This window comes from Cricetulus griseus, chromosome 4 (genome assembly GCF_003668045.3).
Source record: "Cricetulus griseus strain 17A/GY chromosome 4, alternate assembly CriGri-PICRH-1.0, whole genome shotgun sequence".
Lineage (NCBI taxonomy): Eukaryota > Metazoa > Chordata > Mammalia > Rodentia > Cricetidae > Cricetulus > Cricetulus griseus.
In genome coordinates this window covers 59,432,303-59,445,918 of record NC_048597.1, presented here as the reverse complement: position 1 = coordinate 59,445,918, position 13,616 = coordinate 59,432,303, and the positions used below count along the sequence as shown (strand labels likewise).

Here is a 13,616-nt window from a genome sequence, read left to right as displayed (position 1 = left end):
AAGGAAACTGAGGCTCGGACAGAAGGGAGTAATGGAAACTCCAGATTCAAAGCTAAGGTTTTCTCTGTCTCTGTCAGTGGTTCTCAACCTTCCTCATGCTGTGTCCCTTTAATACAGTTCCTCATATTTTGGTAACACCCCCCTCAGCCACAAAATTATTTTCATATTTTTTAATTAAATCGCTACTTCACAATTGTAATTCTGCTACTGTTATGAATTATGTAATCCATGTTTTCCGATGGACTTAGGCGACCCCTGTGAGAGGGTCATTGAACCCCCTCAAAGGAGTCATGACCCACAGGTTAAGAACTACTGGTTTAAATCCATGGTTCCTGGAATATAAAGGCATCCAGCCCATGTTGCTTGACTATGGAGAAGAAAAGGCTGCCACAGTCCTGGAAAAAAAAAAAACAAAACTGGATGCTAAATGGTTTGTATCATTTAGGGTACCAGTACTTGTGACGTGAACGGAAGAAAAAGTCAGAGCAGAGGCACAAGGCACTGGGACTTGATTAGGAAACAGCCACAGTCCAGGGGAATCTATCAAACTATTAGGGGCTATTAATTATGCATACAAACCTACTCTGTCCTCATTTTCAAGCTTCCCCACTGCCCCCCAAAGCTGTGTCAACTCTAGTCTATCTTGATGCTGTTTCCCAGCCCAGGCAGACTGTCCTACAGGCTTGCCCTTCATATGGACCATGGATATTTGTGGGAGAACAATCTTTTTTTTTTTTTTGAGGTACTTCCTCCTTTTATTACTGCACTCATTAGCTCATCAATTACTTCCTACATGTTAGTGTGCCAATCACATTGTTGCTATCAGTTCATACAGCCATTGAAATGACAGAATTTAGAATATTTCTCGAAGAACCAGAGAAAAAAATTACTCCCAAACACTAAAGTGAGATAATTTCTAAGCAACGGATACACTGAAAAGAATGAATTTTTGTTAATGTATTATTCTTAATTCTTTTGCCTTGAATGAAAATTCAGTCACCAGAATGGAATCAGTAAATGGTAACATTTTTCTGTCTGATGCTTTTAAAACAACCGTGCTGAGGCATGAAGTTTAATTTCATGTGCCTTAGTTTCTGGGTCTTGGGTCTCCCCCTACCCCCAAGCAGATAAATGAGGTTCTAAACTTTAGATAATAAGGCTTAACAGTGAGGGTTTTAAGAAGAGAGTCATTTCTCAGTTCTCATTTGTTAATCTCTCTTGGTAACATTATGAGTTTGTGCAGTGTGCCCCAAGGCAAGCTCGGCTTTCCCAGGACAATTGAAGTTACTTAATTATTAAAAACTATGTGTGCTGCTGCCCAGAGAGAAAGAGGCAGCCAGGCCCGGCTCCCACAGCCCCCACAGGAGTGACCGGACACTGTGGGAACCCGGCTCCTTTCCCGCACCATTGTAATTCTTTTAATATAATCTATGAAAATCCCCTCCGTGCCGCTTGGCCTATCCCAAGCCTGCATGAATGATTTAGGGGCTGTGGCTGCTGAGCCTAGCCTGCAGGCTCCTCAAGCCTCCTTCAGGACTGACTGGATTCTTCAGGCCCAGGGAGAAGAGGCCAAGATGGCAGTGTCCCACCTGAGCATATATAGAGAGGACACTGGGCAACCAGAGCCTTTGCTGTGAGTGGGTTGCTACTGGGCCCATTCTTCCGCAGGCCATTACCTATCCTAGAAATGGCAGGAGAGAGGAAGGTGCCCTGGCTAGGCGCTCTGCGTAGTACATGTTGCCAAAAGTGCGCAGACATTTCACTCAGCCCTCTCTCTGGGTGATTCTTTTACAATACAGTGAAGAAATTGGAGGTGTTCCTTGGTCGGCTGTTAGCACCGGTGGGCCCTGAACACATCATTCCTGTGCTGTGAGCCTTGGATTTATAGACAAAGGCATCTTCAAAGGTGTCATCAAGAACCTCAAGCCCTGATGCTTTCACGAGTCTACACTTCCCCAGAAAGAAAACTGGCAAATTTCCATCTCCCTATTTGCACTCATTCTCTCAGCCAGAGTCCACTTCATGCCACAGCGTGGACAAAATGGTGCTCCCGCCTTCCTGGAGGCGGCACCCTCTTCTCCCCTTCATGGTCTTACACACAAGAGAACCAGAGGCAGGGAAGAGAGCAGGCTGGTCCTGGGAACATCCAGCTGGTCACCACAAGGCAGGTGGAAGCCTAGAGCTCCTGGACCAGCCTAGAGGACCCCATGCAGTTGCTCTTATTCCTTCTTATTTCCCTAGTTCCCCTTCCTGCCCCACTAGCGCTTCCCACTTTCAGGTGTACCTGGTTCCAAGTCCCCAGGGAAACCAAGTTCAATAGAAGTGTGGTAGACACACAGACAGACAGACAGACAGACAGACAGACAGACAGACACACACACACACACACACACACACACACTCATGCACATACCACATCCAGAATTTAGAATGGTCTAGTTGACACATAGCACAAAAGTAAGAAGAAGCATTTGAAATTGATTTGTCACATATTTTATACAGCTGATATATTTAAAAAATAATTTGACATGCAATAAATGTTAAAAAATATTAAATAAGATGGTTTACATTTTAAAATTAAATCCCCAAAGTCTAGTTTGCATCGTACCTTTGTAGCCAGTCTTGACTGGACCAGCCATATGTGTGGAATTGCAGTGTAGTTAGTAGTGACAATGCTGGGCAGCACAAGACTGATGTTCCTTCATGTCACAATACCCTTTGTTATTAGTAAAACAGGGGCTCCCCCAAAAGGCTGGAGTCTGGCTCTTTAGATAGGTACTGGGGTGACTTCCCCAGCAACATGGGGAAGCACTATGCAGCTAACAAACAGAACCCAACTGAGGAGACTGGCGCAGACTCGCATGGAAGAGACTGTCAATCACTAAGAGAACATAGCACGGTACAAGCAGCATATTTGGAACTCAAAGCTAACACATCTGGTTGTACAAGCTTAAACTTTCCATTACAGTCTCATCTTGAAAAACTGAGAATATCAGTAAGGACAACTGGATGACTATAGGGAGGGGGAGGAGGGGTGAGAGACAGGCACATTTCATAATATACATTGACATTTGCCTTCATGCTTTGTGAATTCTGAGTTTGTGATGTGGTAAGTATTGAAAAAGCAAACTAACAATTCCTTGGGGAATGGGCACACTCTGACCATAAGCCTGCCCTTCCCATTGCTCCTACACCCACTTGCCTCCATTGCCCACAGCTGTGCATCAGGAGCAGAAGCAGGTCGTCTGTGTTGTTGGTGCTCATCCACAAGACGGAGGTAAGCTCAGCAGCGGCCCAGAGCAGGATGGCAGGATGTCAAGTGACCAAAGGGCTTTTTCACTGCTGGAAAGATGGTACTTTCCATTCTCACTCCTGCAGCCTCTATACCCCGTCTCTGGGATCCCTAGGTCACCTGAATGCAAGAGCTTCATTCTCTCCCAAAAGAGCCTTTGTGGGTGGGTGACCAAGAAGGGCCATCCTCCTGTCTTCCCAAATGCTGTCATTCATTCTCATACGTCCTTTCCGGGGACATCATGCTTCTCAGCCCACGGCCCCCCTCAGTCCTTGCGCCTCACACCTGCAACTAAACTTTGAAAGGAAGCAGAGCACAAGCATGTTGGCCTGTGTGTGTTCATCTGTGTGAGCCATGGCTTGTCTGTCGCTCTCTCTTTCCCGTCACCATGTGTCCCGGGATTCAGCCTGGAATGAGAAGCTGTCCTCAAAGAGCTTCCAATCCACAGGCGCAGCGGGTGAAAAGCAATCCACTTCTGTCCTGAGAAACCAAGGCACAGGAACTGAGTGGTCGGAGAACACTGGTATTTCAGCTGAGTTAAAACATGGAAGTCCAGAGACTGGAGGATGCGAGTGAAACTCTCCTGCACAAGGCCTCCAAAGCCCAGCTGTTCGATTGCTCTATGTCCTTGAACAAGCCACATACCCTCTACTTTTTAAATTTTGTATGTTTTGTTTTTCAAGACAGGTTTTGTGTGTGTGTGTGTGTGTGTGTGTGTGTGTGTGTGTGTGTGTGTGTGTAGCCTGGGCTGTCCTGGAGCTAGCTTTGTAGACCAGGCTGACCTCAAACTCACAGAAATCCACCTGCCTCTGCCTCTGAGTGCTGGAATCAAGGCATGTGTCACCACCACCCATCCCCCTTTACACTTTTTAAAATTTGGGTATAAATTTTAAAACACAATAAGACACAGAAAATAATTGGAAAAAGTCAACTTAAAGTTGCAAAGGATAATAATAGAGAATGTCTGTAGATGTTGTACCCATCTGACATTGTGGTAACATTTTACCCCATGTGCTAGATCGGCTTTGTGTCATCTTTCTTACTCTCTACATAAATGTCATTCTCTCTATGTTTGTGGGAGATGAGTACCAAGATCATGAGTGTGCAAGTGCCTTGTACATGCAAGATAGCACAGGAGCCTGGTGAGTGGAGGATGTCTGGAGTCCCTCTATCCCCAAAGCAAAAGCTTGAACTCTGACATTTGAGACCAACTCAGACATCAATTTCCTGTCTCAAAATATATATATATGAATTATTTAAATGGCATAGTATTTGCATAAACCCTAAGCATGTCCTCCAGAGCATCTCAGGCTTACTTACAATACCTAACACAGCATGAGTATTATATAAATGATTTCCATATTGTATTATTTAGGGAATAATAATGGCAGGGGGAAGTATATACATTCAGTGAAGTTTTTTTTCAATATTCTGCATCAATGGTTGAATCTATAGAAGCAGAGGCAGGTTATGGAGGGCTACACACACACACACACACACACACACACACACACACCACATGTGAGATGCTCAGAGCTACACTCCTCTCTGGATTCTGTGTGTCAGCGGGAGCAGAAGGTTCACCCATCATCCTCTGCCTCCAAGCCCTTCAAGTCCTACAGGAATAAAGACCTGGTACCCCGAGCAAAACTGGTACTATCTTTTTATGAAGTACTTGGAGTTAATAAATGAAAATGAAGCCTGGCATAGCGGCACGTAGAAGCAGACAAAGGTAGGTGGTTCTCTGTGAGTTTGAGGCCAACCTGCTCTACATAGTGAGTTCTAGGACAGCCAGAGCAACATAATGAGACCCTGTCTGATAGAGAGAGAGAGAGAGAGAGAGAGAGAGAGAGAGAGAGAGAGAGAGAGAAGAAAGTGAAAGCTCCCTGCAGGCTGGTCTCAGCCCATCCAGAACACATTCTCCCCTTTAGCCAGGCCTGGTGTGCCTGGGACAGAGGTAGGGCTGGCAGTATTTCCTCAAAGCCTTAGGGGCCACATTTCTGGCCCACCACATTAAAGGAAACATACAGAAGGGCAGCATGGCCCACATGGGGATGGGCTTCTTCCCCTGCATGGATTGGCTCTGGGCCAGTGCATAAACTGGCTCCTTGCTGGAAGCCTGCATCCAGGCAACCTGCAGTGATGAGATGGAGAGGCAGTGCTGGTCCTCTCAGCAGGTCTGGAAAGCCAGCCCTTAATACGATCCATAAATCCACACAAGGAAAGCTAGTTGCCAAGACAAGCCGTTAACACACTTGGTCTCCACTGTGACCTCCCATAGGATGGCCCACAGGGCGTGAGACCTAGAGAATTAGTCCTTGTCCAGAGATGAGAAGTCAGAACTGGGACTAAACCTGAGAATCAATCTCCCCCCCTCTCTTTCTCTCTCTTTTTCTCCCCGCCTGTAGGCTAGCCTTGAACTTGGTATAGAGCTGCCTCTACCTCCTGAATGGCTGGGATTACATAAATGTACCACCATGCCAAATTTATACATTCCAAGCAGTCTACCAGCTGAGCCTCAGCCCCAGCCCAGAGAATGCATTTGTTTGTTTTGGTTTGGTTTTTTTATTTGTTTGGTTTTGGTTTTGCTTTGCTTTGCTTTGCTTTGCTTTGCTTGAGACAGGGTTTCTCTGTGTATAGGCCTGGCTGTCCTGGAACTCTCACTGTAGACTAGGCTGGCCTCAAACTCAGAGATCTACCTGCCTCTGCCTCCCACTTACTCATTTCGTATTAAAGACATGTGCCACCACTGCCCATCAAGAACAAGTTTTTAAAAGCATCCTGGGTGATGATCCACTGGGCTTGGCAACTGCTGGTCTAGATGCCTTCTGGAGTGTGCTGATATCCTCCAATGGTGTGGATGGAAAGCAGGGTAGAGAGGTGAGAGAGAATTAAATAGTGGGGTCCCAGAAAGGCACACACAATGGTAGAAAATCCCTGCTCAGGCCCTTTGTTGGCAGCTGATGAACTCTGAATGGGCCACATGTGTGTCCAGCTGCTGAGTGTGCAGGGATGACCCCCAGCTCCTCATACTCCTCGGTGTATCCAACCCATCCCTGAAGTACTAGTTTGTCCCTGACCCTCAAATTCTCCCTGAGTCCTAGCTGTGGGGGATCCCAGAGAGGAGGGGGAAAAACCCACTCAAACTCTGTCTTCTGTTCCATCTGCTCTCCCAAACATGGCTCCTAGGAGGAAGGGGGATTGCAGGGGGCTAGCTGAAACACAGCTGTGGGCAAGGCCAGGTGCAAGGGGCCAGCCCGGGACAGCAGCTTTCAGGCCACAGCATGCTGAGGAAATATTCTACTCCTGACTCATCAGCCTTGAGAGGCAGGCTGGCACTCCCCCATGACCTGCAGGCTGTGCACCGTGTGGTAGGTTTATTTTCTTTTCCTCCAGTTACGCACACTCCTCCATGGGGTCACTGCCTCACTCTGGAGGTTTCTTCTTGAGTTTCTAGGCAAACACGGGACCTTGGGACCCTACCCTATGAGACCTCAGGGAGTCTAAACTTTTCCTATCCTCCCCCAACCATGTCCTTACACACACACACACACACACACACACACACACACACACACACACACACACACTCAGCACTGACCTAAGCAGACAGGGAGAGAGAAATGGGAGATGGACAGGAGGAGAAATGAAGGGAGGAAGGGAGGAAGGCCGCACTAACTCTGTAATCAAACCGAGTTCCTACTTAGCCCCTGTATCTGGTTTCTCCCTAGGGCCTATTCCAGGAAAACTCCTTGGTCAAACCTAGTTCAGAGCAACGTCCATGGAAGCCCCCATCCCTCCAGATTTCTCTTGCAAGAGAACAGTAAGCCAAGTGTGTGGACTAAATGGATTTTAGAGTTGGTCCTCAAACACACAACACAATGTTGGGGAAAACAGCTGAAAGAACAAACATCTCTCAATGTCCCAATCTGGCCTCTTCAAGATCTAGAGATGAGGGCCACATCCTCCAGCAGGGCCTCCTCTTACAGGATATGATGTCCTTATGCCAACACTCTTCAGCTCATCTGTCACCCACCTTCTGCTGCCTGACTTCAGTTCTTTTTTTTTAATTATTTAATTTTATTTTATGTGCACTGGTATTTTGTCTGTGTGAGGGTGTCAGATCCCCTGGAACTGTAGTTATAGACAGTTGTGAGCTGCCAAGTGAGTGCTGGGAATTGAACCCTGGTCCTCTGGAAGAGCAACCAGTGCTCTTAACCACTGAGCCCCTGACTGCAGCTTCTATCATAAAATGGCTCTGCAGGGTAGAGTCTTCCTGTCTTCAGCCCTAATGCTGATATGTTTTTGTTTGTTTGTTTGTTTGTTTGTGAGAGACAGGGTTTCTCTGTGGCTTTGGAGGCTGTCCGCCCTGGAACTAGCTCTTGTAGACCAGGCTGGTCTCGAACTTACAAAGATCCACCTGCCTCTACCTCCCAAGTGCTGGGATTAAAGGCGTGCGCCACCAACGCCCGGCTGCTGATATGGTTTTAATGTGAACTGAAGGCAGTTGATTCTCAAGTCCTGGGCTCCTAGGAGGCTGAGTCACACCAAGCTTCTTTGCCACCCAAAACCTCTGAAACTGTTCTCTCCTTCAGTCCTCATGGTGCAGCAAAGGCAGACCACTCTTGCCATGGTAGGAAAGCGAAGCTCAGGCAATGAAGTGATTTCCCAAGTACCACACTGTCTGATGAGAAGCCCATGTCTGAATCCAGGCAGTCCTGGCTCCTAATCTCAGGCTCTGTCTATGGTGTCATGCCACTTGTCACATTCACAGCAAAAATCCACCCAGAGCAACAGTGTCCTGGGACACTTAAACACTGTCCACCTATATCCCCATACACTGAAAAGGACCAGTGACGGGGTATCATCTCACTGTGTTCCCAAATAGAGTGAGTGTCAATGCTGAGAGCAATGGTGCAGAAAGACTTTGCCCTGATGGCCATGCCAGAGACCAACAGATAACCTTTATTTGCAAGTTTGGTTAAATTTTAACTCAGCACCCAAAGGTGCTATCCAATACAAGCAAAACAAAGTCCTTGCCTTTAGCTTAATCACGGAGAGCCAAGCCAGAAGAAGCTGGGAATACAGCATACTACTGTCCTCATCTACCAAGTCCTTACCCCTACTATGACAGCATTCCACAAGGGAACAAGAACCCTGGTGGCCTGTGGGAGCCACTGAGAGCTCAGCCTCTGGTCAAACTCAGTTTCTATCATGCTGCCCTGGCACAGGTACCAGGAAGTGACTTGCACGCAGTCACGTGGATGCACCTACTCGCTTGTCTCACCAGCTGTGACCCAAGACTTCATATCACACCAGTCATTCAGGGGATATGGCCCCCCTGCTTTTGGTTGATCCAGGGTGTAAGCTGCCTCTTATGGGGAGCATTTTCTGTGTCCTCCGCAGCGTCTCCATTTCTGTTCCTTGTCCTACGGCTGACAGTCATGCACAGTGAACATCCCACTGCTGCTGTGGACACACTGAGGTGATGATAGCGAGGAAAGGTAGTGACAAATCCCCAGTGACACTAGATAACAACTTCGGTGACTAGCCAAACATGCTGACAGCACAAGGCCCCGTTGACATGGGTGGCCCCTCGCTTTTCCAAAAAACACCATACCCATAAATAATGTATCTGGAGACCTATTACCTTATTTTCCTAACCCTCAATGCTCAATGTGATTTCGTTGGTTTGTTTTTGTTTTATTTTTCCAAACAAGGTTTTCTCTGTGTAGCCCCTGGTGTCCTGGAACTCCATCTGTAGACCAGGTTGGCCTCAAGCTCAGAGATCTACCTGCCTCTGCCTCCCAAGTGGTGTGCACGTAAAACTCAGTGTGTGATCTTAAAACTCTCAGGGAGTAGAGTGTGATGCCACCAATAAACCTCCATCCGTAATCCATAAGGAGTCCAAAGGAACATTCCTCGTAAATAATTAACAGTACAATAAATATAATATTAACTTGTATATGAAGAACCTAAAGTAAACCAGACAGTGGGTCCCATGGAACTGACCCAGAAGTACAATGTCTCTCATTGGACTTACAGATCAAGTGTGGTGCCATCTGCAAATACACTATGGCTGTCCCAGTTCGTGTGAGATTCTGGGATGACAGTCCACTGCCTCACCACTCTTATAAAACATACAGCCTTTGCTTATGTTGACTCTGTCCAGAAGGGTCTGCTTGGCCTCATTCATTTCTCCATGGAAGTGACTCCATGTCACTTTCTCAGTGAAGCTTCCCATAACCTACCCAGCTGAACTTCAGGCTCAGTGGCTTCTCCCTTTCTCACCTACCTGCTATTCTAAGCATAAACATTTGACAGCGCTAACTGCGTTTTGTGGGAGGTAGCTCTTTTAAACATTGCACCTTCAAATGGTTTCTAACTGGAGAATATATTTCACAAGCCCAAACCTACCTGACAGTGCTGTTCAGCAAATGTCCATTGACTGAATTACCCAGTGGCTGGACGAAATACCTTTGCAATGGTAAACTGCTTCATTCTGGGCTCCACAGCATCCCTGAGGTAGGAAAGAATAAATCCTCGTTTTTCAGGCTCCCTGCCTCTTGCTCCCTTATGCCCGATGTGTCAAGTCTCAGTCTAGAAAGCACTCCTTATGTTTTAATGCGTCCACAAATTTCCTAGAGAGCTTGATAAATAAAATGCAGATTCCACTTATCTGGAGTAAGGCCCACAATCCATGTTTCTAGCAAATTCTTAGGTAACAAGAATTTTGTTGCTTGTGCAAGGACCTTACTTCGTCTTAGCTACTTAACAGGTGGCTGAGAAAAAGAAAATGCACAATTAGTTGGGGGGAGGGGGTGTGGTTGCAGCTGTACCCTTTGGAGCATTCGAAAGGACAGGTAGACAGCAGTGTGCTGATTTTGCTAATGAGGGAAACAAATGACCAGGGAGACAAAAGTGACTTTCGAAAGGAATCCATCCTTGATTGTACTACTGCCCAGAACACTAGGAGACTCAGAGTCGAAGGCACCGTGTCTTATCATCTGAAAGGTGATGAGCACAAAGCATGTGCCACCAGGGTCTCTAAATACAAAACCGAATGGGAAGGAGCCAAAGGTGGGTGAGCACGTGCCAGCCAGCTCGTACACAAAACCCAGCCACATCTTTCTTTTCTACCTATGGCCCAATTAGACTGGAGATGGAGTCATCTTTGATCGGCCTAGTCCCTATAAAAGAAAGCAGGGAAAACAGTGGCTTTCGGATTTTTCTTTAAAGCCCTGAACCTCTTCAGTGGAAAGTGCTGCCCTTCCGACCTGCTGATGTAATTGCCGTAATTGAAGATTCCAGGCCCCCTGTGGGTGGACAGGGCCCCATTCATCCATCAGGTCAGCGAAGTGTAAACCTGCTGAGTCCTTCAGATGCCCTGGCCACAGCCTCCCCCTCCTGCGCCCTCCTGTGCCCTCCTGCCCCCTCCTGCCCCCTCCTGCCCCCTCCTGCCCCCTCCTGCCCCCATGGGCTAGGTTCCCCACAATGCCAGAGCAGCCAGGTCCAGGCTGGTCCCTCTTTGGATGTGGGAACAGTGCCTAATTAAGGGGTTTGTTCTCATCTCCATGGGGCCATCTTAACACCTCCTGACAGTAATGAGAGACACACTCGTGTGGAGATGGGGGGAGGGAAGGATGGCTTCCCTGCTGCCTTAACACCCTATTAAACAGCAAGCCTAACACACACACACACACACAAAAACACACACACACACAAAAAAAAAAAAAAAAAAAAAAAATCTGCAGGAATCACCATCAAATCTTTATAGCTACAAGGAGTCTGTTCCAGTTCTGAAAGAGGAAGGAACCAAGGAGACAAAATAACTTGCCCAGAGGGCACATAGTGAGTCACTGTCACTGGGCCCAGGTGTCCTGTTGCACCTCACAGCACTGACTTCCTCAATGAGGGAGGGGCTCTCCATCGCAGTCCCAGGGGAGCCCATCAGAGGGTGGAGAAGGTAGACAGGCTCACTCTGGGGAGCCACCTTGTCAGAGGGCCATGCCCTCGGAAGAGCAGAAAGTGGGCTGGTTCTGCAAGGGCTGAGTGAGGTTTGAGACTCTCAGGGACACCCTTAGATCACATGACAAAGCCAACCTCAGAGTGGGACACTCCCTGCAGCATTTGGGCCACACCTCATTCTTCTGCACATTCTTTGGGTCCCTGTCTAGCTTCCTACCCCTTTGCCATCACTCACAGCCCTCACTCTCAGCCATCTTGTGCCCACCACAGCCCACCGGCACCCTAACAAGTAACTCTGCGTTGAACTCTCTGCTTCTCCATCATGCGTGCTCTGGCCAGATACAGAGTTTGCTCTCAGTAAATAGCCATCCAATATGATAAAAGTCAAGTTAATGCTTGCTCCAACTAATTCTAAGTCACATTAATTCTTTGTTCTGACCACAGTTCTGCTTGCAGAGAGAGGCAGGAAGTCCCCTGCATTTCAGGTAGGGCAGACATGCTGAAACTAACATGGGCTAAATTTCAGATCAACTGGTCTGCTAAAGATAGTGGGTCGGGCACTGTGACACACACCTATGTTTCCAGACACCGGAAGGCCCTTCACAGTTCTGGAGAGAGGACACTTGAGACCCCTAGCTAATACCAGAGGAAGACTGGAATGAATCTCTCTCAGTGCTCTCCTGTTGAGAGTGGACCACATTTACCAGAAGACATTGGTGACTAGGGGCCTCTGGGATACAGTCACCACCTTGGCTCCTGTGGTCTCATCAGAGTGGAGTCATTCTGCATGCTCCCCCACTGGATCCCTCCAATAAGCCACCTGCTCAGGAAGTCACCCTCACTGCCCTCCACCTTCATTGCCAAGCAGGATAGTCACTTGCTGCTGTTACTTGCCAGGGCTTCTGGAAGCAGGACTTCAACCTTACGTGTGCAGTGGTTTCAAAGAGACTCATAGCTACTAGGTAGAATATGCAGCTCAAAGGTCCAAGACCCCCTGGAGGGTTGAGGGACATTTTCCTCCCCAGCTCAGCAGTTAAAAGAAGGGTCCTGTCATTTTGGAAGTTTGCATTGTATCAGGTCAGGCCCATGCATAAGTGAATTTTGCCTATTCTGTTTTATTATTATTATTATTATTATTATTATTATTATTATTATTATTATTATTATTTGGTTTTTTGAGACAGGGTTTCTCTGTGTAGCTTTGGAGCCTATCCTGGCACTCGCACTGGAGACCAGGCTGGCCTCGAACTCACAGAGATCCGCCTGCCTCTGCCTCCCGAGTGCTGGGATTAAAGACGTGCACCACCAATGCCCAGCGAACTCTGCCTATTCTTAGTCGCTCTAATGAAGAACAATGGCTATGGAGCCCCTTCCTTCCACCAGCTAAGAAGATATGTGCCTCTCATGCTAAGTGCAATGGCTACAATTGGCTACAATGAAAGAGAACCACTTCCCAGTGGATGGAACTGGCCACAGTTTAAAGGCTGGTGCAGAATTCCTGTACATGGCCAGCTTCTGCAGCAGCTTGTAATGGAAACTATGGGCAAAGTATTGTGCTGTCCAGTGAGAGCACAGGACTGTTTCTATTCAGAATGACTGCTTTCTGGGATAGATATGGATCAGGAGTAAGTTCTAGGACTTAGCATGTGGGAGGCCTTGGGTTTGAGCCCCAACACACAAACGAAAGACCTGTGCTTTCTGTGGACCCAATCAGATATAAAGAAAGTCTTAATTCTTTGTTTCAGTTGTGTTCAAAGTAAGAAATAATGGCAAATAATTGAGGATTGAACCTGTATGCTGTTATACTATGAAAATAAAAACCAATTTGCCCTTTAGGGGAAAATTCACGATATATACTTTGAGAGCCTTCATGACACTCTTCTCTTCTACTGGCGATTCCACTTTTGCAAAATCTTCCTAAGAAAAATGAATTTTTTTAAAAAGCCACATGCTGAAGTAAGTTGGGAAGACCGCGGTACATAAATGGTGACAGGTTATACACACTTGCATAAAGATATAAGAATTTCAGTTTTCCATCATGCCAAATGACATAAGCAAGTTATAAATGATTATAGATATAAAACAGTCAAACTTTTGAGGTCATGAAGAAAAGTAAGAAAAGCATCCAATAATGAGAGTAAAAACCTTTGTTTACCTCCCTTGTATTTTTCTCTTTAAAACGGTTATTACATTTATTTACTTATCTGGGGAGGGGGAGCTGCCATGGCACACATTGAGAGATCAGAGAACAACTTGCAAGAGTCAGTTCTCCCCTTCCACCATGTAGGACCCAGAGATCAAACACAAGCTAGCTGTCAATAGCTAGCTTATTGGCCCTCTTGTATCTTTACACCCT

The 13,616-nt window shown here is 46.9% G+C and overlaps 1 long non-coding RNA gene across 2 annotated transcripts in view; it reads right to left on the bottom strand.

Moving 5' to 3' along the window:
* Nucleotides 1-2,497: 2,497 nt before the first annotated feature.
* Nucleotides 2,498-13,616, bottom strand: part of LOC103164170 — a 32,288-nt gene continuing 21,169 nt past the window's right edge. For both annotated transcript variants that reach the window (XR_003484890.2, XR_004769949.1), the window contains 2 exons: nucleotides 9,710-9,812; nucleotides 2,498-3,772 (listed from right to left, as the gene is read on the bottom strand). This is a non-coding gene — a long non-coding RNA (uncharacterized LOC103164170). The remainder of the gene's footprint in view (nucleotides 3,773-9,709; nucleotides 9,813-13,616) is intronic.